General features: G+C 38.2%; 1 long non-coding RNA gene and 1 pseudogene across 2 annotated transcripts; one reads left to right on the top strand and one right to left on the bottom strand.

The window, feature by feature from the left end:
* Nucleotides 1–1,895: 1,895 nt before the first annotated feature.
* LOC309717098 (B-cell receptor CD22-like) lies at nucleotides 1,896–25,952 on the top strand (annotated as a pseudogene). The gene is made up of 14 exons (XR_014280714.1): nucleotides 1,896–1,939; nucleotides 2,029–2,072; nucleotides 2,465–2,541; nucleotides 2,788–3,129; nucleotides 3,285–3,596; nucleotides 4,584–4,898; nucleotides 5,071–5,385; nucleotides 10,296–10,559; nucleotides 22,355–22,618; nucleotides 23,101–23,364; nucleotides 23,602–23,910; nucleotides 24,793–24,874; nucleotides 25,273–25,366; nucleotides 25,482–25,952. The product of XR_014280714.1 is annotated as a B-cell receptor CD22-like (transcript).
* On the bottom strand, nucleotides 5,140–13,703 carry LOC309717127. Its single transcript, XR_014279626.1, has 3 exons — nucleotides 12,528–13,703; nucleotides 6,169–6,241; nucleotides 5,140–5,222 (listed from the first exon to the last, which is right to left on the bottom strand). It is a non-coding gene; the product is annotated as an uncharacterized lncRNA (long non-coding RNA).
* Nucleotides 25,953–26,798: the final 846 nt, after the last annotated feature.

The raw sequence follows: 26,798 nt of genomic DNA, 5'->3' as shown, positions 1-26,798 counted from the left end.
CTGTTGACATAGCAAACGCAGAAAGTTTTGGACAGAGAAGGGTTTGATTGTCATGGTTTGGTGCTGATTTGGGGTTCTTCTGTGGCCTTTTATGTATTAATTTTTTTGGCCTATCTATGGCCGTTGCTCTGGACTCTGCCTATTGGTGTAGCTTCCAAGTTCACGCTTTGCATTTGTCACACTTCCCTTCTATCTGATAAGTAGTAACTGGGTTTTCAAGGACCAGCTTGAGCCACCGCTCTCTGCCACATTCCTTGAGAAGAAAACTGTGGAAACTTGCGTGTAATACATACCTGCCTGTCCACCTTCCACCGCCTTGAGGAACTCTTGTCAGTCTAATCCTACATTGTTGCTTTTCTCTGGAAAGTATCAAGTAACTACTAAAAAAGATTAAGTTATTTAAACTAACCTCTGCTCCAGCTTACCACTTTCACCTCTTCTGACAGAACAACCACTTGAACTGAATCTTGTAAACCCCAGTGTTTCCTTGGGCTCAAGTCTTTGCTGCTTTGATTTTTTTTTTAAATTTTATTTTAAAAAAAACCCCAAACTTTTTAATAAAACTTGTTGAGTAGCACTCTGTTGGTTGTTGGGCTGTGCATTTTGAGTCCAAAAGTTGATTACCAGTAATAACTTTGACAGTAGTGTGTCTGAAAGACAGAAAGCAGAACTGCAATGACATTGAAAGAAACAGCAACAGGGAAATGTAATCTGATACTGTGGTTTTGTTTAGAAAAACTCTGACTATTCGTAACAATACAGACTGTGGTTTCAAACAAAACCACAGTATCAGATTACGTTTCCCTGCTGCTATTTCTTTCAATGTCATTGCAGTTCTGTTTTCTGTCTTTCATAATTGTCATCAAAAGTTAACTATAATTGTGACTTTGGATTTTAGTTGTGGCTGACTATATTTGTATTTCAGTGAACATTGACTATATAATAACTATATGGAAGCTGGAAAAAAAGCCACAAACATGTCCATGACATTGTAGAACAATGAAAATGCTCCTGCTAAGAGACAGGACAAACTAACCCCCGAAAACACTCCCACCTAGTGTCAACTTGTGTAACTGCCAAAGATGAAAAACATTAAATTCAATTTCTGTAAGCTTTGATAGAAATTTTAATTTATCTGTGCACGTGACAGGTGAACACACCTTTATTCATTAATAAGTAATATTGTACATATTATTTATTAATGAAATTTACACACACACACACACAGGCAGCACGGTGGCACAGTGGTTAGCACTGTTGCCGCACAGCAAGAAGGTCCTGAGTTCAATTCCACCATCAGGCCGGGGTCTTTCTGTGTGGAGTTTGCATGTTCTCCCCGTGTTTGCGTGGGTTCTCTCCGGGTACTCCGGCTTCCTCCCACCGTCCAAAGACATGCAGCTTGTGGGGATAGGTTAATTGGATAATCCAAATTGTCACTAGGTGTGAATGTGAGTGTGAATGGTTGTCTGTCCCTGTGTGTTGGCCCTGCGACAGACTGGCGACCTGTCCAGGGTGTACCCCGCCTTTCGCCCTATGACAGCTGGGATAGGCTCCAGCGCCCCCCGCGACCCTGAAAAGGATAAGCGGAAGCAAATGGATGGAAATTTACACAACATCGGTCTGACTGTTACTGTTTTAACTTTCAGTTTCTTGTTTAGAAAATAGAAACATTAATCTACTTTATTCCTTCAGCCAAATAATGAACATTATTACTAAGTGAATAGAAATGTTTACAGCACATTCAGTGGTGCAAGACGTGTTGTGGAGATCGTGGTCAGAAAAGAAGGTGGTACTGTTAACAGCCACTTCTGGTAAAAGCATCTATCTAATATTCACACTCATACTTTTGTGTTATTTCCTCTTTTTACATCGCTTCCTGAACAGTTCTTAAAAAACCTCACATATGTGGAAATGACTTCTCTATGAAGCTCGTAAGAATGTAAGTTTTTATATCTTAAATATGGAAGAAATATCAAAGTTTTATGCAAAGCTAACATTTCTATCATCCTTTGATTCACTGCGATTTAGATTAAACATCATATTTGTCGAGGAAAAAGTTCCACAGGGAAAAGGTGAAGGATTTTCTTTTTCTCTCGTCTATCATGTTTATGAACATAACTTTTTGAAATAAGAGCTCTACGCTGGTATCTTAGCAGATTTTTTGAGGATGAATAATTATCCTCGTAGTGACAGTAGTTACATGCGAGCGCTGGGCTTTGCAAAATTACCATTACTGTCATTGTCACATATTTTAAAGATAATAATGAGCCCTGTTACTGAGTGAAAAAATGTGCTGTATCACGCTGTTATCTTGAGCTAACGCACTAAAAATATTCTCAAACATCATTTGAGAGTTTTAACAGAATACATAAAAAAATAATTTACTTCACTTTTCACCATAACAGTTTGTCACTGGTAATGTTTAACAAATAATCATGTAAATTGTTTCATGTGCAAACTTCAGACTCCTTTAAACTTCACTTTTTTGTAACAAGATGGCTGGAACTCTGACTTTACTTCTCATTAGTTCTCTGCTGCAGGGTGAGTGAAAGAAAATCAGCATCATGTAAAGATTATTATTTAACATGAAACATATACTAAACTACAAAGGGTGTCCATTTATTAGATATTTAACAGTAAAAATATTTAGCATTTGTACCTGAATTAAACACTGAAGTCCTAGCAGCAGTGATAACTCTGGATAAAGGCTGCAATAATTAAAACTGTACTGTTGCTGTAAATTACTGTTTGCATTTATTTTTTACAATTCATTGTGTTGTGTTTCAGGTGCACTGTGTGAAACGTTCAACGTCAAAATGCCACAGAATATAAATGTTTTGAGAGGCTCCTGTGTGACCATCCCCTGCTCCTTTGATGTTGAGAGGAACCATAAAAATAACTTAGATGATTCATGTAAAGCATATTGGAGTAATTCAACTTCATTTAACAGTAAAAATGCAAAACTAAAGCCAACTAAAGAAATGACAGGAGACTTAAAAAAGAAAGACTGCACCACAACTTTCAATAATGCAAGTCTTCTTCAAAGTACTAAATATTACTTCAGACTGGATTGTAATAATACACTGATATACACTTTTACACAAGCTGGTGTAGACATTTCATTCATAGGTACGTTTTTATATCCATATAAAGACAATTCATATGAATAAATGACACGAGTCAAGCTGCTTTGACTTCATTGTGAATTCACTGGATTTTACATAGAATATAAAAACCTGAAATTAATTACTGCTCATTTCTTTATTGACTGATCTTTTTGCCAGATGATCCTCCCTCACCGACTCTGACTCCATCCACAGTGGAGGTGAAGGAGGGAGCCTCTGTGAGTCTGACGTGCTCTGCTCCAGCTCCATGTTGGTCTCATCCTCCAGCTCTGACATGGAGCCCTAACCTGGGTCAGAGTCAGGAGACACTGCAGGAGAATCAGGACAAAACTAAAGTCAGGACCTCTGTTATGAATTTCACTGCTTCTCACCTCCATCATGGAAATAAAATCTCCTGCACTGCTGTCTACCAGAAACAAGATGGTAGCCCTGATGTCACTGCTGAAACAAGTTTAACTCCTGATATTTCAAGTAAGTTTATTTGTCCTCTACTATAAATAATGTCACTGCTATTGACTTACTTTTCTTGGCTTTGTTCAAATTAGACATAAAACAGCTAGTAACGTAATGATTTTAGTTATTCTGCAATCATGACTTCTCTGGGATTTGTAAAACATAATGGAAGACTTAAGCTCCTAAATGTTGATAAATATACAAACTTCTCCTTTCAATCAATCAATCAATCAATCAATCAATCAATCAATCAATCAATCAATCAATCAATCAATCAATCAATCTTTATTTATAAAGCACTTTTCATACAAAAAATGTAGCACAAAGTGCTTTACATAGTTAAAAGTAGCCCCCCCCCCCCCCCCCCCCCCCCACACACACACACACACACACACACGAACACTTAAAGAGTAAAAATTGGGCTGGGTTCGCAAACTGGAAAGTATTTGCAGAGCAGTTTTACTTTTGTCACTTGGCTTTATGGTCTGTAGTGGCACGTTCCATTAACAATTCAGTCAGAGTGCAAAAGAAGCTGGTATGTCTGTCTTTCATAATATTAAAGTGAACAAATTACCTTTCAATTTCATTAATATTCCTACTTTATTGATTACATGCCCTGACTATTATCCAAATAGATTCTATTAGTATGATTGAATGGGGACACTGTGTAGTGTGTGGAGTTTGCATATTCTTCCTGTCTGATTGGGTTCTGTCAGGGCACTCTGGCTTCCTCCCACAGTTCAGAGATGTGCACAGGGTTTGGTTAACTAGTAATTGTTAGCTGCCCGGACTTGAGTAAGAGTGTGAATGGATATCTGTCTCTATATGTTAGTTCAGTAACAGATTAGCGACTGGTCCAGGGTGTATCCTGCCTCCTGCCACATGCCAACTGGGACATGCTCCAGATCCCTAGCGACCTTCAACTGGAGAAGCAGAAAAAATGGAATCGACTGTAGTACAATATACCAATTATTGTAACGAAATTAAAAGCATTATCTTTTTCAGGTGGAACGTGGGGGATCACAGTGCCACAGAATATAAATGTCGTGAGTGGAACCTGTGTGATCATCCCCTGCTTCTTTGACGTAGAGAAGAGCTATAAAAACATGTTAGATCATACATGTGAAGCATATTGGGTCAAAGAAGGTGCAAAACTGCTTGCAACTAAAGACATGAGAGGAGACTTAACAAAGAAAGACTGCACCACAACTTTCAATAATGCAAGTCTTCTTCAAAGAAGTAAATACTACTTCAGACTGGAGTGTGATAATACACTGAAATTCACTTTTACACAAGCTGGTGTAGATATTTCATTCATAGGTAAGTTTTTATATCCATATAAAGACAATTCATGTGAATAAATGACACGAGTCAAGCTGCTTTGACTTTGACATTGTGAATTTACTGGATTTTACACAGCAAAAAAAACTCCTTAAATTAATTACTGCTCATTTCTTTATTGACTGATGAAAATATTTCTTCCCACCACAAGATCCTCCTTCACCGACTCTGACTCCATCCACACTGGAGGTGGAGGAGGGAGCCTCAGTGAGTCTGACGTGCTCTGCTCCAGCTCCAGCTCCATGTTGGTCTCATCCTCCAGCTCTGACATGGAGCCCTAACCTGGGTCAGAGTCAGGAGACACTGCAGGAGAATCAGGACAAAACTAAAGTCAGGACCTCTGTTATGAATTTCACTGCTTCTCACCTCCATCATGGAAATAAAATCTCCTGCACTGCTGTCTACCAGAAACAAGATGGTAGCCCTGATGTCACTGCTGAAACAAGTTTAACTCCTGATATTTCATGTGAGTTTATTTTTCTCTTCTCAAATGAAATAAATAGTAATAACGTTTAAATAGTAGTAGTAATGTATTTAGTAATAAATACAGTTATCTAGATCTGTTATTTATTCTCTCTAAGAGTAAAACTACATTTAGTCAGTCACATTTGACAGTTGCTTTTCACTTTACAGTTTTCAGTTTCAGAGTTTCACTTACTATATATAGTATCATGTATTTTCCCCAAGTTATGATATTTGTTTTGTGAATACACAACCAGTAAAACAGAATTATTAAAAAAACAAAATTCAGATAACTGTTATGTGATGTGAGAATGAGGCCCCAGTTCCAGACTCAGGCCACAGATAGTAAATAAAAAATCAACCTTTGTTCAGGTGTAGCAGAAAAATCCAGATGGTAGCCAATAATGTCTTTGAATGCAAACCAGGACAAATGTGAGTGAGAAAATGAATATTCAACAGTTCAATGCAACAAAGAAATGTGGGTAGATAGAGGCAATACATACACACTCATTAAATATGGATGATGAACACAACTGGGTAAAGTGGGACTGTAGCTCAGGGGAGGTGAGGTTGGTTGGCTTTAGCTCAGGAGGGGTGGCTGGAGTGGGTGTAGCTCAGGGCTGTGCAGAGATGTTTAAAGGGGCGGTGCTCAAAGTTAAAAAGGGGCACATAGAACCAGGCTGAAGCCACACCCACCAACCATCAGGAATCTAATATGGAACATCATCATACTATATCACTGTCATCAGGTGGGGACAGTGCAAAGCAAACTTAGCCCATGTTTTACCTGATGGGTACAATGTTGTTGTTGAGGGGTTGCTGCTGATAGTGCTGGAGGGCAGGGCTGTGCTGATCTGAAACTGTAAAAAGTCCATATGAGAAATGGTTGCTGATTAAACAAGTGTTATGAAATAATAATGAAATGCAAAGATTGGTGACAGCGCTTGGAACCATAAGGCAATAAAACTGTGAGAAATAAACTAGGCTCTGCCTGTGAATCACTCTTTCTCATCTATCACTCTCCACTTGCTATCCATCTGACAACAAGGCACACTTTGCTATTGCACTAATCTATTATTTAATTATCCAAACTTAACAACTCTTGTACCTAATCTATGATAAAGTAATGATAGAAAAATGTTATAGAACCAAAACATTGTGTTTATTATTATTATTATACTTGAATACCTTTGCAGTGGAACAGCTGGTACATGTGTTATTGATACCTGTGCTCTTTTTAATGTAGCTGGTGAGAGATCCACTGCCTCACACAACTCCTTTTAACACTGTTTCCTCCTCATGTCCTTACAGGGCATGTCTGGACAATATCACATCATGAGTTATAATTTAAAAAATCTATACTCATAAAAAACCTTCTCAGAATACTGTATATACTATGGCCACAAGTTTGTATCATGGTGTTGATCCAGAATAATTCCCCCATTATTTATTCCTAGTGCTATAATAATAAAGGGATGAAAATAAACAAATTAAGTAATAAACATGAAATAATGTATTTATGAGGATTCAATTTGTTTGACTGTACACTCTGTGCAGGCAGAAAGTTTATTAAATGTTTAAACTGTAAAGATACAATAATTTTGTAAAATCATCATTTTGTCATATTTGAAATATAAATCTAATATATTTTGTTTCTTATTTGGATATGTGTGTTAGATTCTGTTCAGTGAAATATAAGCGCTCCAGGAAGGCAGGAAAAGCCCTGTAACTTACTTTAAAACTAAATTTGTTCCCTGAAACGGTGGGCAGAGCTACAGACCCTTACCCAGTTAGCTGGCAGCTAATGACCAGCACTACTTGTGCAGTTAATAAAAGGACAGGCAATGTTTGTCGCGCTGTTTCACACACAGCACGCTCATCTGTTTCAATTTGTCAGCTGTCACAAGACAACTTACCAACATGTAATAATAAGGTTCATCTGTGTGCTATAGACTATGTGTACGCTGTGAATGCATACTAAGTGTACAATGTACACCTAACTGGTTTTTGTTGCATCAGTCTGCGTCTCCCATTTAATTTGCTTCTTCTACAGCTCTGCATATGGTAAGCCATTTCTGCCAAATATTGCGAGTTTTCTAACACGTCTGGTTAAGAAATGGCGTAAGAAATGCAGTTTAACACCATGGGGAAGGCCCTGCATAGTTTCAAGTAAACAGCGTTTTAAACGCCTTCACAGCTGACACTGAACGCCGGAAAAAACAGTTTTTAATCTGTCTTTGAATGCCATTTTTTGCTGAGTGGCGTTCAAAGACAGGTAAAAGTGTGTTTTTTTTCTCCCGTTCAGAAACGGCGTTTAAGACGCCACTTCCTGGTGTAAAATACGGTATTCTGTCAGGTCAACGCCATTAAACAGTGTTTTTTACGGCATTTCTTTCTCCCAATATTTCTGCGCAGACGCGCCGCATGCATAAAACACACATAAAACAATTGCCTCAAGAAAAGGGCATTTGGGACACCCATCAGGAAAGGGGCAGGTGCTCAAGCCGCCCCTCGCACGTGCCTGGTGTAGCTCAGAAGGTAGAGCAGGTTATCTACTATTTGGAAGGTTGGCATGCAGAGTGGAGCCAATTTGCACACCAAATATCCTCGGGTAACGATATTTAGATAAGCTGTTATCTGATGAACAAAACACTTTCGATATTATTTTAATTAGAAAACACTTAAACATAAATTAGGTGAATGGATGAGGCATGTTGTATGAAGCGGTTTAAGTTGAGTAGAATAGTGGTATGTAAGAACCAGGGCATTTATCATTGCCATGGCGACCAAACTCTAAATAAGACACAGAGAAAAAGAAGTATCAAAAAAGTCCAAAGTTTATTGGATCGACAGACGGATTGGGGCTGCAGCTGCAGTAATGCGGACGCTGCACCGGTCCGTCGTGGTGAAGAGGGAGCTGAGTGTAAAAGCGAAGCTCTCAATTTACCGGTCGATCTACGTCCCTACCCTCACCTATGGCCACGAGCTGTGGGTAGTGACCGAAAGAACGAGATCGTGGATACAAGCGGCGGAAATGAGCTTCCTCCGAAGGGTGGCTGGCCTCTCCCTTAGAGATAGGGTGAGAAGTTCGGCCATCCGGGAGGGGCTCAGAGTAGAGCAGCTGCTGCTCCACATCGAAAGGAGCCAGCTGAGGTGGTTCGGGCATCTGACAAGGATGCCCCCTGGGCGCCTCCTGGGTGAGGTGTTCCAGGCATGTCCCACCGGGAGGAGGCCCCGGGGCAGACCCAGGACACGCTGGAGAGATTATATCTCTCGGCTGGCCTGGGAACGCCTTGGTGTTCCCCCGGATAAGCTGGAGGAGGTGGCTGGGGAGAGGGAGGTCTGGGCCTCTTTGCTTAGGCTGCTGCCCCCGCGACCCGGCCCCGGATAAAGCGGATGAAGATGGATGGATGGATGGATTTTTATTGGATACATCAGTATTTAGAAAGAAAGGGCCAAAGCAACTTCTTACTATCACTCTACAAATTTTCTTGATAAAAGAAAAAATGAGTAAATTGGTGCGGTTTGCTCCCTTCTCTCCTGTTTGGTGTTAGATGTGTATGAGTTATTAATTTAATGGGAAAAAATATATACTGAAGGCATTGTACCCAATTTATAAACACTACTTCTGCAAAAAAAAACTGTCTTAACATTTTAGTTTGTATGTTGTATTCCTTAACTTTCAGATTCACCTAAAAACATCACAGTTTCAGTCAGTCCTTCTGGTCCAGTACCAGAGAACAGCAATGTGAGTCTGACCTGCAGCAGTAATGCCAACCCAGCAGTGAGGAACTACACCTGGTACAGAGCTGATGGAGACCAGGAGACATTTATCGGAACAGGAACCAGTTTAAACATTAAAGTCTTCAGAGACAGACGGTCATTTTTCTGCAAGGCTGAAAATAAGATTGGAGTTGGACGTTCCAGCAGCATTCAAATAGATGTTCAGTGTAAATATCATATTTCACATCTGCTTTACATAGATAGATAGATTAGATAGAACTTTATTAATCCCTCGGGTGGGTTCCTCTGGGAAATTCGATTTCCAAAAAAGTACAGCACCGACAGAAGTTACAGAGTTGCAGAATATTATATATATATATATACATATATATATATATATATATATATGTATACACACACACACACACACACACACACACATATATAAATACAGAGACAATATAAATAAAATATACGAAGGGGATAAATAGAATAAATAGGAATAAAAAATAAAAATACAAGTGAATTGCACATTTCAAGTATATAAAAATACAAGTGAATTGCACATTTCAAGTATAATATCATCAGTATAACCCAGCATCAAGGATTCAGACCATTAGAACTGGAATTTACACACTGAGCTTTTTGAATAGTCATCAAATAAAAAAACCAATGCATTTTTGCACAAAAAAGTATCAGCATTCCTAAACTGTTTCAATATACAAAAGTCTTTGCTTGTCTGGTCACACACATATAACTAAAAGTGACATCTGATATGATGTCAGCCAGCTCTTTGTAGCTATAATAGTTTCAACTCTTCTGGGAAGACTTTCCACCAGGTTTAGAAGAAGTGTTTATGACCATGCCAGCTGTCACAGGGCAAGAGGCGGGGCACACGCTGGACAGATCACCAGTCTGTCGCAGTGCCAATACAGAAAGACAGACAACCATGCAGACTAACATTCACACCTATGAGCAATTTGGAATGGCCAATCAATCAAACTCCCCTAACTGTATGTCTTTGGACTGTGAGAGGAAGCCAGAGTACACAGAGAGAACCAACACAGACACAGGGAGAACTTGCAACGTCACTGTTAAAATACAAATAAACAACTTAATGATAGGTAGTGTAATACCCAACATACAGTGCAGTACACCACTAATCTGTATGTTTTATTCCTTAATTTTCAGATTCACCTAAAAACATTACAGTTTCAGTCAGTCCTTCTGGTCCAGTACCAGAGAACAGCAATGTGAGTCTGACCTGCAGCAGTAATGCCAACCCAGCAGTGAGGAACTACACCTGGTACAGAGCTGATGGAGACCAGGAGACATTTATCGGAACAGGAACCAGTTTAAACATTAAAGTCTCCAGAGACAGACGGTCATTTTTCTGCAAGGCTGAAAATGAGATTGGAGTTGGACGTTCCAGCAGCATTCAAATAGATGTTCAGTGTAAATATCACATTTCACATCTGCTTTACATATCATCAGTATAACCCAGCATCAAGGATTCAGACCATTAGAACTGAAATTTACATGCTGAGCTTTTGGAATAGTCTAGAAATAAAAAACCAATGCATTTTTACAGAAAAAAGTAAAAGCATACACACAGCATTTCCAAAAGTCTTTGCCCCTCTGCCCACCCACTTATAACTAGAATGACATTTGATTCTCAATTTTAAAAAGGTTACCGTAGTTTTTTGGACTATAAGATGCACCGGTATATACGGTGCACTGTCAACAAACGTGTCTGTTTTCATGAATAAGGCACACTGAATTATAAGGCGCATTAAGCAAAACAACACGGTCAGATAAGTCAAACTTTACTCAACTCATTCTTCCTGCTTCCTCCACTTCTGTACCATTGATTCATTAATGTTGAATTCTCTTGCAGCTGCTCTATTCCCATGTTGCTGCAGTATATTAATGAGTAACCTCGTATTGTGGATGGATTATCTCAGTTGTTCTCCTGACTAAAGTTTGGTCTGTTTACAGTATCCTGTCATGCGATTGCATTTCTCCCTAACCTTTGGGAACCCTCACATTAACTTTTATCGAGTGGAACAAAGTTAGCATTCATCCCCCAGCTTCACTGCATTTATGTTATGCTAACATAGCTGTGTTGCTAGCAATCACATAGCACATCATTATATAGTCCAACTTCAGTAACACTACAAAAGTCACTGCGGTTGAGTGTTCTGTCTTCATTTATGTTGGAAGTGATGGCAGAGCTGTACATTTTAATTTTTTCAGAAATCTTTCAGTCAGAACATGGTAATATCATCTTTAGGTGGAAACTAGCAAGCTAACTTCTTGCTAACTTCTAACTGCATTAAATGTAATAAATTCTGTTTTCATGGATGGCTGGATGTTAAACTTAATTGTTACACCTGGTAAAACAGAAACACTGATAATTTTATTAAAGAAAAAAGAATTTAGACCGTTTATAACTCTCAATGATGTTGCAGTGTTCTTCAACTTTGGGATCTGAAGCAGACGGAGTTCTGGACCCAGATTACTCCGCTAGGCTCCTAACTACAGTAGCTGTGATGCTCTAACAGTCCATCAAGCGGTGCAGCTTCGTAGCTTAGCAAAGTCATACAAAAACATTTTTGACAGATTTTTGAGCGCCGTGTACCACATAAAATCTGTTCGAGGTCAGTAAGCACAACCAGAATTCATACATAAGGCGCATTGTCAATTTCTGAGAAAAATAAAGGATTTTAAGTGCGCCTTATATGCGGAAAATATGGAGTATGATATAGGGTTGCCAACCCCCTGAAAAATAAATAAGGGACACCTCGTGGCCAGGGCCGGGCAACCCAGTTCACCCTTCCCAGTGTGGTGAATTTTGTAGCTCTTTTTTTTGTGTGTGAAATTATTTTTTAACCATTTGAGTTGAATTTGATTTAAGCAGATGCATATTCTTTGTTCAAAATGACAACATTAACACAGTAAAACAGGTCTCTTTCTTAAACAGAAGCCTGTCATGCTTAACTTTTGAGAATATAAGTAAATCTTTCTTTAAAAGAACTCTGTCCTGCTTAACTTAAAATTATATAAATTAATAGAAAACAATAGAACGAAAAATATTCTTGTAACAGTGCACATATAGTGCATTTAGTACAATCGGCTTCAGTTGAGGTATTATTTCAGCTTTTCTAATGCTAATCAGCTGCTCCTGTTTGTAAACCCACTTGTTCCCATGATTACGCATCATAACTCATCATCATTATTCATCTATGTATTACTTTTATGTATTAGTGATCTATTTGTTGTAATCATCTATCCTTGCAGTTGTTTATTAAACAAAATAAATTATATTATCTTCTGGCCACATAGCGCTGATATTCACTGCACATGCCCATATTAACCTTAACCAGAGGGTTTAAAAAAAAACACAAACCAGTGTTTACATACCATATCTGCTTCTGCCGTGGCCTGGTGGACAAGAAATTGGTTAAGGGTTCCCCGAGCTTTCACGCCCCTCATGTTCTTCATGTGCCCACCATTAGAAGCATGCCTATGGAAAAAGTGCGCCGGCACACAGTGCAGTGCGCTTTAAAGGTGTTATCGTGCACTTTTCCAGCCAGGTGTTTTCCTTTCCCATTCCTCCCTGTACTTTTGCAGCCTTTTCCCCCCCTCTTTCTCTGAGGGGAACAAACATTGCTGCTCTAATGCTGGGCTTATGCTGGGCTCACACTGTGCGATTTTTGGCCCATTTTGAGCCGATTTTTGAGTGATCGGCCCGATTTTGGCCTTCATCGTGCATCGTGTAGTATACGTGGGGTAACCAGAAGCGATTAACACCTAACGACCAGCTCCCGATCATCAATCGCTGGTGAGGGTGTCAACACAGCCGCTCACGCGCAAACACGTAAACGTCGGTGAAAAAGATGGAGCAGCACGGCTGTGCAGCCTGTGATCTGGACACAAGCGATGGAGGCACAACTTGTAGAACTTTGGAAAGCTCATCCGAGCTTTTTCGATGTGGCATCACAAAATTATCACGACCACAACAACCGTGAAAATAGTTGGATTTACACTGCTGCTCAATCACAGCTGCCTGATCAATGTTTTTCATTAGCAATTTAGCAAAGTTGATGGTGGTGGTGTGTCTGTGTGAGTGGAAGACAGAGAGGGGGAGCGACAGATTTTCTGTTATAACCTTAATTTTATGGAGGCACAGTGTGAGCACTCAGGTCGCATCAGAGCATCGGGCGGTATAGTGTGAGACCCTGCATCGTGACCTACCAACTTCTAACCCCTATGAGTCAATCGTGCAGTTTGAGCAGGAGCTGAATAACGTGACTGAAAAAAATCGCACAGTGTCTGCCCAGCTTTAGATGTACTGTCGTCCGAGACTTGCACCACAGTGTCGACGTTTGTTTCCCTGTTGGCCATTGTCACTACCCGATCCGTACCGGAAACCCGATCGGTACCCCGCATGCGCGAAAGGTGTCTACTTCCAGTCGAAGCATTTTACGATAGTTACAGGTCAGAGTATCTGTTAAGATGTTAAGAATAACAAGTATCTCTTAACATGTTTCCGATAATGAAACATTTAATATAATGTAGACAAAAATAAAAAAATTAAAAGATAGTGACAGATCGGGACTCCCGATCCGTACCGCGCATGTGCAGGGGTTTTCTTCTTCTTCTGTTCGTTTAATGGCAGTGTACTCCCCAGTGTACGAGGATACCGCCACCTGCTGACTGAGCGAATGAACCCTATTGTAAACTGAATTAGCGTCATTACAAACGTGTGTTAAATTTGATTTAGTGATAATCGAGTGTGTTTATGCTTGTCTGTGTGGAGAGGATTGTTGGAAAAGTGATGATAATGTCCGCTATCACTGTCAATTGCCAGTAAACACTTCATCTGGCTGCTGAATCTTCACGTGACATATTATAAAGTCTGTATTATTAACTCTGTCATTAGGCACCATTCTTCTTATTTTACGGCGCTGTTGTTCAATCGGGGAACGCTTTCTGTTGAGGAGAAAAGCAAAAATTTGTTGCGGATACGGATTATTCATTGTTTAAATGTCCTGGTAGTCGAAAAGGAGGCAGAGCTGCTGAGAAATGCTAGGAGCTAACTGGGCGCTAACCGTATCTTTTTTTTTTTTTTTCAAAATATTAAACTTTATTAAGAAACAGTATACAGAACATGTATACAATCAGAACAAAATTAACATATGCCAGGGGGTGTAATACAAAGAATTACAAACATTCAAATAATTTGTAATTACTACAAATAGTAATAGTTTTCATAGCCTTTTTGTTAAGTGATCCACTAATCAATTTTATGTAACATAAAACATCATTATAGTAATGTTTAAAATCAGGTTTTTTCTTACTGTATTTGCATTTGTGAAAATAAAATTTAGCTAAGATGACTAATAAGTTTATTATAAAGTAAACATCTTTTTTTTTGCCTTCGAAAGAAGCAAAATACAACATTTTCCCATTTCACAGTAAAGTCATTATAGAGATGTCCAGCAATGAATCTACTGAAGTCTTTCCAAAATGTTCTAGCGAATGAACAGATCCAGAAGAAGTGTTGCACAGTCTCAGGATGGCTTCCACAAAATCCACAGTTCACATTTATGTCCCTTTTGAACTTCGTCATGTAATGATTAGCAGGATAAAATTTATGCAATATTTTAAATGAGACTTCCTTCACTTTATTCGTTACCAGATACTTGTTAGGAATTGTCCATACTCTTTTCCAGTTAATGTCACTGACAAAGGAATTCCAATAAGAGACCACATGTGGGATAGTTAGAGATTCTGTCTGGAACAAAGCACGAATATTCTTATTACTTTTACTGTGGTTTGTTAGACAGATTCTTCCTATGTGTGAATCTAAAGGGTTGGGGAGAGAAACAGATGATATGCAAGGTTGAATACCTTTAAAAAGCATTATAATACCCGTAGGTATTGCATCAAATAATATGGCATATTCTTTGGGTGTGGCTGGAAATTTATAGGTGTTTAAAAATTCTGAGTAGGACATGAGCTGCCCATTAGGATTAAACAGCTGATTCACTAAAACAATCCGTTTCTCAACCCACCTAGAAAAAAATAATGATTTATTTTTATACATTATGTTCCTATTATTCCAAATTGAATACGTATGGGGTGTAAAGTTGTGTTTATATATAAGGGACCAAGCTAATAGAACTTGTTTGTGAAACATCGAGAGCTTTTCTGGAAGCTTATCTATATTATAATCACAACCTAAGATAAAACTTAGACCACCAAACTTAGAGAAAATGTAGTGAGGAATAAAATTCCAAATGGATACCGGATTTTTAAGAAAATGTTTAGCCCAATTAATCTTAAATGTATTGTTTAGAGTAGTAAAATCCAAAACATTGAGACCACCGTGTTCATAGTCATTCATCAATACACTTTTTCTGATGTAATGTGTCCGGTTTTTCCAAAGGAAGTTGAAGAGCATTCGATCAATATCCTTACAAGTTTTGCCGTCCACATGCAGAGAAATTGCTGCATAAGTCAGTCGAGACAGACCTTCTGCTTTTGAGAGCAATACCCTTCCTCTTATACTTAAATCTCTCTGCAACCATTGATTTAATTTGGTTTGAGATTTTTTAATAATTGGGGGGAAATTTAGTAAAATTCTGTCTTTTGGATCTTTGCAGATAATCAGACCTAAATATGTTGCTTCATTTTTAACTGTTATATTACAAATACTCTGAACATTACACTCTTTGACAGGTAATAACTGACATTTATTTAAGTTTAGGACCAATCCAGACCCTTTTGAGAAATCCTCTATTACATGTAAAGCAATTGGCACTTGGCTGGCATTTTTAAGAAAAATTGTGGTATCATCTGCCAATTGACTGATGACAATCTCTCTGTCTGCTATGTTTATACCCTTCACAGGGCTATTCGAAATATGAGAGGCAAGAATTTGGGTGCAAAGTAAAAAAAGATAAGGGCTAATCGGGCAACCTTGGCGTACACCTTGATTAAGACTAAAACGAGAAGTGGTGCCATTTTTCATTCTAATAGAACTATTAGCATTGGAATACAGAGTTTTGATAGCTCTGCAGAAGATATCACCAAAACCAAATTTCTGAAGTGTAAGAAATATAAATTCATGCTCAATTGAGTCAAAGGCTTTATAGAAGTCCAGGAGAAGGATAAATGAGTCATCAGATATTAATGCTGAGTAGTCCAGAATATCCAAGACGAGTCTAATATTATTGGAGATGTGTCTGTTTGTCATAAAACCAGACTGTGTCTCGTCTACAATATCGTCCAAAATATATTTAATTCTTCTAGCTAGCAATAGAGCTAATATTTTATAATCATTATTTAGGAGGCTTATTGGTCTCCAGTTGTCTATAAAAAGTAGGTCCTTCTTAGGTTTGGGAATTAAAGTAATAAGTCCCTGAGTAAGGCTGGGAGGAAGAGTGCCCCTTTCAATACTTTCATTATAAACCTGCAACAAAAAGGGTGCAAGCTGACAAGAAAATGATTTATAGAATTCAGCCACCAGCCCATCTGTGCCCGGAGATTTGTTGTTTTTAAGAAATTCAATAGATGTCAATATCTCTTTTTCAGTAATTGGACTGTCACAAAAAAGCCTATCAGCACTTTTAATCATTTTAACATTGTTTACAGAGTCAATAAATTGGGTAGCGACCTTTGCGTTATAATTGGATTCATACAACTTTGAGTAGAAATTACAACAAAATTGAGAGATAATTTTTGCATCATCACTGACCGTACCATTTATATTCAATTTATGAATAGTATTGGTTTTAGATCTATGTTTTTCTAAGCGGAAAAAATAAGCAGAATTCTGCTCTCCCTCCTCTATCCACCTTTTTCTTGAACGAACGAAAGCTCCTTCAGCTTTCTGGCGGTAAATCTCATCCAGTTTAGATTGAAAGGACCTAAGATGTAATCTATCCTCTTCCGAGACCTCGTCTGGTGGGAGTTGATATATTGCGGAAATTTGAACAATTAGATTTTCTTCTTCTGCTGCCCTTGACTTAGCTATTTTTGCCCCATACTGTCTCAACATTTTACTTGTCTCAAATTTAAAAATTTCCCAGTTTGTGCTATAGGAATTCTCAATATTAGCCTTGTGTATAAAGTGTTTTAACAGTCGTGTAATTTCAGATTTTACAATTGTATGGCTCAGAAGCGAGCTATTTAATTTCCAATAGGAGGATCTATTAATTGCAATAGTAGGAAAGAGTTGCAGATTAATATATATTGCTCTATGATCCGTAAGTGGAGTTGTAAGGATATTGACCGTAACACTGTCCTTTGATAGACTACTTGATATTAACCAGAAATCAATATGTGATTTCCTTGAACCAGAACGGTTACTCCAGGTAAAAGATATATCATCAGGAAATTTGTCTCTCCAAATATCAGTTACATTAAATTTATCCATAAATGTTTCCAATCTCAAATTATTCCTAAAATGTTGTGCTGGTGGCCATCTGTCTATAGTGTCATTTAGTGAAACATTAAAATCTCCTCCAATTATTAAGTTTGAACTGGGATATTTAGAGAGCCAAAAACTAATCCTTGTATCTAAAGAGTCAATTAAATTATCATTTTCAGGTTTGGTATTATAGCCATATAAATTGACAATTATGAAAATGGAGTGATTGTATTCTACTATCAGACAAATATAATGACCCAAAGAGTCACAATCTGAATGTAGAACAATACCTTCGAAGCTACCTTTGAGAGTCGTGACCCCAGCTGACCTCTCTGTGCCATGCGAATACCAAACATCGTTACCCCACTGAGACTTCCAGAAGTTCACATCAGCAGATACAGAATGGCTTTCTTGGAAAAAACAAAAATGACTTTTATATTTCTTAGCAAACAAAAATAAGGCTTTACGTTTACAGATCTGTCTCAACCCCCTGGCATTTAGGGAAACAATAGAAAATGACAATTAAGAAAACAAAAAATAAATAGCTAGAAATTTAAAGAACCAATATTGTGTGCTTAACAAAAAATAAACCTCACTAAGGGACCGAGCATTGCAAGGATGAAAATAACTCGGCAGAAATACACGAAATATTTTTTAGGATACAACTCTGGTGCTGAAACTTAAAGTGTCCTCACACTATAAATGAGGCATAGACTTAATGATCCAAAACGCCAGAAGGATCAATGAAAAACAGCCAACCAAGTCCAAGCAACTGTGCAACATTGTAGGGTCTTTTCCATTCCTTAGCTTCCCCCATATTCACCTCTCATTCTGAAGACGGGAAAACTTCTGTCCCATTAACAAAACCCCGGCATCCGACGTAATAGGCCTTTTTATTTTCTCTGCGAGCCTTCTCGATAATGGGCCACAACTTGCTCCGGCGCTCCCTCTCTTCTCTGGAAAGGTCCTCAGCAAACTTCAAGTCCCGGTTTTCCTTTAAGAATGGAGATGTCTTAGCTGCTTTCCACAGGCTATCTCTGGTTCTGCGGGAGATGAACTGGATGATAATAGGTCTGGGACTGGTGTTGTTTGGGCGTTTGGAGCCGACCCGATGTACGGTGTCAATGGTGTCATAAAGTTGGTTTTTACATTCAGGCAATGTAGCCTGACAAATCTCAACAGCAACCTTCCATGTATCCTCCTGTTGTTCTTCTTTGACACCAAACAGCCTGAGGTTCCACCGTCTGGAATATCGCTCGAGATCTGTGATTCTTTGCTGGTTTTTATCCATACGCTCTTCCTCTTTGGAGATTTTCTGCTCCAATGTGCCCACTCTGCATTTGACATCTTTTATCTCTTCGCATGCAAAATCCACAGTTTTTCTGATCCCGTCAATCTGTAGTGCAAGGTTATCCATTCTTTCGTTTATTAGTTTTGATAGAGTTTCAACAATATCCACGCTATCTCCCTTTGAGTGCATCGCTTTCTTTGGCGCCGGAGACTGGCTGGGTGAGACGGGTAGAGGTGGAAACTCGTCCATTACGTCCTCAGTTATTGGGAGAGGTAGTGAAAGAGCCGTATAGTCATGGCAGTTGTCAAGCAGTGGGTTCACCGACCCGGTTGTTTGGCTAGCATTAGCCTTTAGCAGTAGCTTCGTCTTGGAGCTAGACGAGGGTCTTTTATTGTCACGCTGTGACATTTTATCTCTTAATTGATCAAAATCAGTCCTTTTCTGGCTTAAATACCGTAAAAGCTTCTAAGGTCTGAGTTGACACAGTGTTGCTACCGTATTATAAGGTTACATTTGCTAAGCTCGGCAGTAAGCGTGTACTTACTCGGCCATCTTGGAACGCCCTCGGGCGCTAACCGTATCATTCAAATGTATTGAATGTCGCAATGTTGGCAAAGAGAGGAAGTGACGTAAGATTTGCGCATGCGGGGTACCGATCGGGTTTCCGGTACAGATCGGGTAGTGACAGCCATGCTTGTTGTTGTGGTCATCTGTTGTCTTCCGGTATTTTCTCCGCAAGCGACCTTTCCTCGACCAATGAGATGAGCGGTAATCTGCAGAGGTGGGACCAAGTCATTGTTTTGCAAGTCTCAAGTAAGTCTCAAGTCTTTATCCTCAAGTCTCAAGTCAAGTCTCAAGTAATGTCAGGCAAGTCAGAGTCGAGTCTCAAGTCACTGGTGTAAAAGTCCGAGTCAAGTCACAAGTCTGAAATTTTGAATTTCAAGTCCTTTCGAGTCGTTAAAAAAAACGAAAAAAAGCATGTTGCAGTTATATGCTAAATGTAAATATTAGACCATGTAATTTTTAAATCTGTGTTTTTCTCAACACATGACAAAATAGTGAACTTAGAAAATATACACAAATTGTGAAATTGCACCTCTTTAAAATGCAGCTCAATTAAACCTAGCTCCAAGAATAATTTTCACCGACAGTTCTGAGATACGCTGCATGTTATTCTTGGATGCGGTTGTAGGACCAGCTTTAAAATCGCATGACAAAAATATCATACACATTAAAAAAAACTGTATCACCAACGTAGCCTGGACAACATTTGCTAGTTAGATGAAGTCAGCCATCTCATCTTAGCATATTTATATGCATATTTATAATCATACGGTTCTTGGAGTGAGTGCATACACTCATGAAGTTTAGTAACTTCAGGTCACTGCAACAAGCCCAGGTACAGTTTACCGACGGATGGGTGCAGGACCTTGAAATGCACCGTGTAGAACGAAAGACCATCGTACGTATCATAAGTTTACCAGTCTCACAAATCGTCATCATAAATACACATTCGTTAACCGTTTATTAATAGGACCTTTGAGCTCAACGGTAATTAATTAGTAGTGGAAATAATTTCTGGTAGCATCACAGAAATGTAGCAGTGACAATAATACTGTATGCTGTAATCGTACTGGGCAATTAGTGATACAAAAAACCTGTTTTATCCTGTGAATAAAAGTATATGTTTTTGTCAATGTACCATAATAACAGAAGCGAAACGCAATATTGTGTCAGGACAATTCACTATTTATGCACAATAAATAAAGGAGCATAGCGCGACAATTTCTGTTCAGCGCCAGACTTGCTTGTAACCTATATCATCAATTATGTTAAGAAAAATGACGCATTAACTACAACAGCAGACTGACCTTTGTGTAAATGCTTGGAGCAGACTAACCTGTGAGTGTTCTGGGACGTTATATTTGGTCTTTGAATGACTGCAATCCAGGCCATCCGTCGCGTCTTTGTTACTTCGGAAACATGGCTCGAACAATTTCTCCTCAATGACGTAATCCGATAACAACCGATCTCTTTACCCGTCAGCTTCCCGTGGCTGTCATGTGACCGGCTATTTGCAGTTAATAATACAACAGCTTCTTGACATTTTTGTGTTTCTTTTTATCGCTGTATAACTGATTTTAATTGAAAGCCTGCGTGCGCTAGTACCGCTTGCCACGAGTTCCCAGAATCCTTTGCGGTTCTACCCGTGAATGACGTCACATTTTCAATCTCTATATAATATGCATGTTAAATTTTATATTTGGGGTAAAATATCAAGTCTTTTCAAGTAAACCGGTTCAAGTCCAATTCAAGTCCCAAGTCATTGGTGTAAAAGTCCAAGTCAAGTCACAAGTCTTAGAACATTTTTTCAAGTCAAGTCTAAAGTCATAAAATTAATGACTCGAGTCTGACTCGAGTCCAAGTCATGTGACTCGAGTCCACACCTCTGGTAATCTGAATTGTCATACTCGAATTGTCATAAGTGTGCTGTCAGCTCATTGGTCACAAAGCAGGAGAGGGGCCGAGAATTATGTTTTCAAACAAAGCGTTAATTCCATAAACATTTATAGACTACTTTTAATTCTTACTGTATTACGGGACAAAGTGCGTCCCTTATTAGCTCAATACGGGACGTGTACTTTTGTTTCGAAATGCGGGACGATTCCGTTTTTTAAGGGACGGTTGGCAACCCTAAACTGCGTTAAATTTAATAAATTCTGTTTTCATGGATGCCTGGATGTTAAACTTAATTGTTACACCTGGTAAAACAGAAACACTGATAATTTTATTAAAGACAAAAGAATTTAGACCGTTTATAACTCTCAATGATGTTGCAGTGTTCTTCAACTTAGGGACCTGAAGCAGACGGAGTTCTGGACCCAGATTACTCCGCTAGGCTCCTAACTACAGTAGCTGTGATGCTCTAACAGTCCATCAAGCGGTGCAGCTTCGTAGCTTAGCAAAGTCGTACAAAAACATTTTTGACAGATTTTTTCAGCGCCGTGTACCACATAAAATCTGTTCGAGGTCAGTAAGCACAACCAGAATTCATACATAAGGCGCATTGTCAATTTCTGAGAAAAATAAAGGATTTTAAGTGCGCCTTATATGCGGAAAATATGGTGTATGATATGATGTAGGCCGACTATTTGTAGCTATAATAATTTCAACTCTTCTGAGAAGACTTTCCACCAGGTTTAGAAGTGTGTTTATAACTATCACAGCCGTAACAGGGCATGAGCAGCACACCCTGGACAGATTGCCCATCTGTCACAGCGCCACACAGAGAAACAGACAACCATTCAGACTAACATTCACACCTATGAGCAATTTGGAATGGCCAATCAATCTAACCCCTCTAAATGTATGTCTTTGGACTGTGAGAGGAAGCCAGAGTACACAGGGAAAACATGCAAAGTCACTGTTAAAATACACACATACGACTTAATGATAGGTAGTGTAATACCCAACATACATTGCATCACTAATTTTCATGTTTCAATACTTAATTTTCAGATTCACCTAAAAACATTACAGTTTCAGTCAGTCCTTCTGGTCCAGTACCAGAGAACAGCAATGTGAGTCTGACCTGCAGCACTAATGCCAACCCAGCAGTGAGGAACTACACCTGGTACAGAGTTGATGGAGACCAGGAGACGTTTATTGGAACAGGAACCAGTTTAAACATTAAAGTCTCCAGAGACAGACGGTCATTTTTCTGCAAGGCTGAAAATGAGATTGGAGTTGGACGTTCCAGCAGCATTCAAATAGATGTTCAGTGTAAATATCACATTTCACATCTGCTTTACATATCATCAGTATAACCCAGCATCAAAGAGTCAGATCATTAGAACAGAGTTTTATATACCATGTTTTTCCAATACTCAACAAATAGAAACAGTGTATTTTTTTAAATTAAAAAGTACAGCATTCTTAAACTGTTGTTTTAGTACATAAATCAGACTTCGTGAAATACACGTTAATATCCATCCACAAGTGATTGTGTTATTGCTTTTTTTTGGATTCAACTAAAATACCACAGTTTTTGTCTGATCAAAATTATCTTAAATAGTTCTTTAGTGTATGCGCAACACTAAACTAACACTTTATCTTCAGAAGACTTAGGCAGTGGGCTAAAATAAGGTGCAAGCATTCTTAAGATGTCATCTTTTTAAATAAATTTATAAGGCTTTATGACAGGTAGTGTAATACCCAATGTACAATACACAACTAATTTTCATTTTTTAATACTCGTTCTTTAGATTCACCTGAAAACATCACAGTTTCAGTCAGTCCTTCTGGTCCAGTACCAGACAACAGCAATGTGAGTCTAATATGCAGCACTAATGCCAACCCAGCAGTGAGGAACTACACCTGGTACAGAGCTGATGGAGACCAGGAGACTTTAATTGGAACAGGAACCAGTTTAAACATTCAAGTCTTCAGAAACAGACGGACATTTTTCTGCAAGGCTGAAAATAAGCTCGGAGTTGAACGTTCTAATGTGACTCAGCTTGAGATTCATTGTATGTATCTCAAAATTTAATTATACTATTTTTGTTAGAAATTGTAACAACACATGAGTGTTTTCCATTTTTCTGACATTTTTGGTTATCTCCAGATCAGTTTGAGACATGACCATCTTTACACACAGCATTTTACCGGTCACTTTGTCAGTTCATTTTTTTTAGTAATTTTTGCAAATATTTTTCAATCATCAAGGTTGTTTTTTACTGACTCCTCTCACTTTCTTTCAATGACAGTTCTTCCACAGATCCTGTTTTCATCAGATTGTGTTAAAACTGCAAGTCAAGTTAACTGTTCCTGTGACACTGAGGGAAACCCTTCCCCTGCTGTACAGTGGTATTTGAATGGAGAACCTGTCAATCAGTCTGGTGGATTTGAAATATTCAGTGAGACTCTAAACATCACAGGTCACAGGAGCTCCTTCATTCTGAGTCAACCACATGTGAAGCATTTTTCCACCCTGCTCTGCCGTAGCTTCAACTCTCTGGGATCTGCCAGTCAACAATTTTGTATGAGCAAGTTTAAAAGCTCTGCAGAACCTCAAGGTTTGTATTTGGTGCAACTGTAAATACTCTTGTTTAACCCACATACATGATGCAGTGGAGATCAAGGAGATTTGATACCTTAGTCACTGATATCCTGTGCTCTACAAAGCCAGTTAAGAGATATTATCAAGATTTTACCCTAAATGTTAGTATTCATTTACAATAAATTTACTGTCAATAACTTTAGGAATTCCACTAATCCACACAAGCAGTTAGGGATGGGTTAATCCAGCTACAGTCGACTCACTACCAGTTTCATAAAATATGTAATGTTTTGCAGTACATTTATATCATTGGTATTGTGCTAACACACTCCTGAATGTTCAGGACCAGCAAACTGCCACAAAGATCTGCTTTTATAAACATGTTCACGCTTGCTGATGGTCATTAAATGAAGTTTAATAATCCAGTGCTTGATTATCAGCATCTGGCTGCTACCTATTCTTGTGATTCCTATGGAAGCAGTAACACACCGCTTCTGAAATTTGGATTAGTCTTTGTTCAGTAATGACACAGTATACCATGTTATGTTTTGTAGTTCAGCTGAGGCTGTATATATGTAATTTTAAGACCTGGTAAAGAGCAGGTGATTTTCAAAAACAAAATCCAATATTTAAAACCTTGGAATTTGAAATAAGTTTGTTTTACCACATAATTTTTGAGTAATATGGCTAATTAACCCTCTGGGCTCTATGGTGGCCAGTTTTGGCCACGAACAAGCTGAAAGGGTAGTAATCTTGAACAAACCCAGGGGGTTTAAAAAACAAAACACATTATGTATGCCATGCATACAATTAAAAATTAAGTAGGGTGATTTTTTATGTATTTATTAATTTTTTTACATGGTATATTTTTATATTTATTTTTGTTTTGTTTTTTTAGGTTCAGTTCTGTATCCAGTGATCGTCTCCACTCTTGTAGTGTTACTATTAGTACTAATGTGTGTTCTGCTGTTTGTTATCAGGTATGGACACAATTTGGTACTTAAAATTGTTCAAACTACCCACAGCATTTACTATTTACTAAGTTGTATTTGGCCTGATTTTCTGTGATCTTTAACTGAATACTGATACTGTGCAACTACTGTGTATATTTGGGCTTGATCCATCAGAAAACATACTCAACATTGGTAACAACACTGACTAACTTTAACATCAGTCTGAGCTGTTTATTGGACAGTTCATGTCTAAAAACACTGACATTATATGTTTTCATTTTCAAGACCTAGTTTTCACATAGCAAGCTGTAATACACCACTATATATCATCATGAGTTTATCCTGTGAACTAAAAAGTGAGCAGTGAAAAACTGCAGTGTATGATTTGTAAAAATATATATTTGATATTTTACTTTATTTTTCAGGACTCAGACGAATCACTGTAAGCCGAAAGTTGGGTTAATAGATGAAAACAACACAGTTGCGATGATTCAGCCTCCGACTGAAGAAGGAAATGAGGTACTTTAACTTTATTTTTAAGGCTTTTTTAAAGGTGTGATACTTTTACATTTACACAAGAATGAATAGATGATCTTCACCGGAATGTTCACTGAAATTTACTATGCAATTTTAGGCACCAAACACAACAGAAGAGAGCATTTATGCAAATGTTGAAAGGTTGAGAGAGGCAGGCGTTGTTGACCCTAAAGTAGTTGCTGAGCCAAGTAGCACCAACTTGCCAAGCGCTGAGCCAGTGGGTGCAAGAGGAAGCAAAAACTCTGAGAACAAAGGCGACAAGTGTGAAGCAATTTACTCTAGTGTGAACTGGAAGACCAAGAGCAAGAAAAAGAAGGAAGAAACCTCTGTGGACTTGAATTCACCTGGTAGCTATTATCTGGAGGAGGAGAAGTGCATTGTGGAGGGAATTAACAGAAATTTTGTGAGCAATGCACTAGAGATGGGAGGCCTGTATGATGAAGTGGGGGGTAAGAATGTGAAAAAGGAAGTGGACTGTGAATATGCCCAGGTAAAATTTAAAGACAAGACTAAAAAGAAAAAGAAGTAAACTTCTGTTTTGTTGAGCTTACTGCTAAAAACATAGCTGTCCAGCATTATCCTATCTTAAATAACATTTAAGATAGGATTAGAAATACAATTACATAACCTTTAATGATTAGCCTTTGAATAGTTACCAAGAAATATTTTTGTTGTGTAAATATACCATTGCTTAACTGGCTCTCATATGTACCAGTGCACAGCCATCTTCTTTTGTGTGCGTTTATTATTGAATCTGGCACAATATCTCTGTTTGAAGACACTGCTTCAAACAGTAAAATATTAGGTTAAAGCTCAGGAGCCAACTTCTAACTCCTTAGTGACTATGCCTGTCACTGCAAATTTCGGACCTTTGTTTAGGAACCTGTGCTAGACCCACTGATTTGTAGTTCCACTGAATATCATTTGTTGGTAAAAGAGCAAAAAGACCAGACTTTTTGTTAATAAGGTGTTTTTTTTAATTAAAAATTTTGTATGTCATGTGATGACATTGTGTCATCATTCTGTCTCAAAATAAAAAGTCTGAGACATAATAAACAAAATTATATATCATAAACCATGAGGAGAAGTGCGAGGATCAGCAGACACTTTGACATGAAACTGTAGGAAAGACAGAATTGTCACTCACAGTAGCTGTGGTATTGTGTACAGAAGTAAAATTTGTTTGTATATTTACAAAATATTAGTGCATTTACAGTGTTTTGATGTTATAAGACAGCCAGAAATATAAATATATTATGAGCGATAATTAAACACAACATAATCACAATTGCTTTTATTTTGGCAAACATTTTTAAAAATGAAGTACAGCTGTGAGATTTCTCTTTTATGAATATGTAGTTTCATTTTCTTTTATGGGTAGCTATTCATTTACATACAAAGTAGCTATTGGGTG

Source organism: Aulonocara stuartgranti, assembly GCF_965226115.1.
Source record: "Aulonocara stuartgranti genome assembly, chromosome: 11".
Classification (NCBI taxonomy): domain Eukaryota; kingdom Metazoa; phylum Chordata; class Actinopteri; order Cichliformes; family Cichlidae; genus Aulonocara; species Aulonocara stuartgranti.
This window is presented reverse-complemented; position numbering and strand designations above follow the sequence as displayed.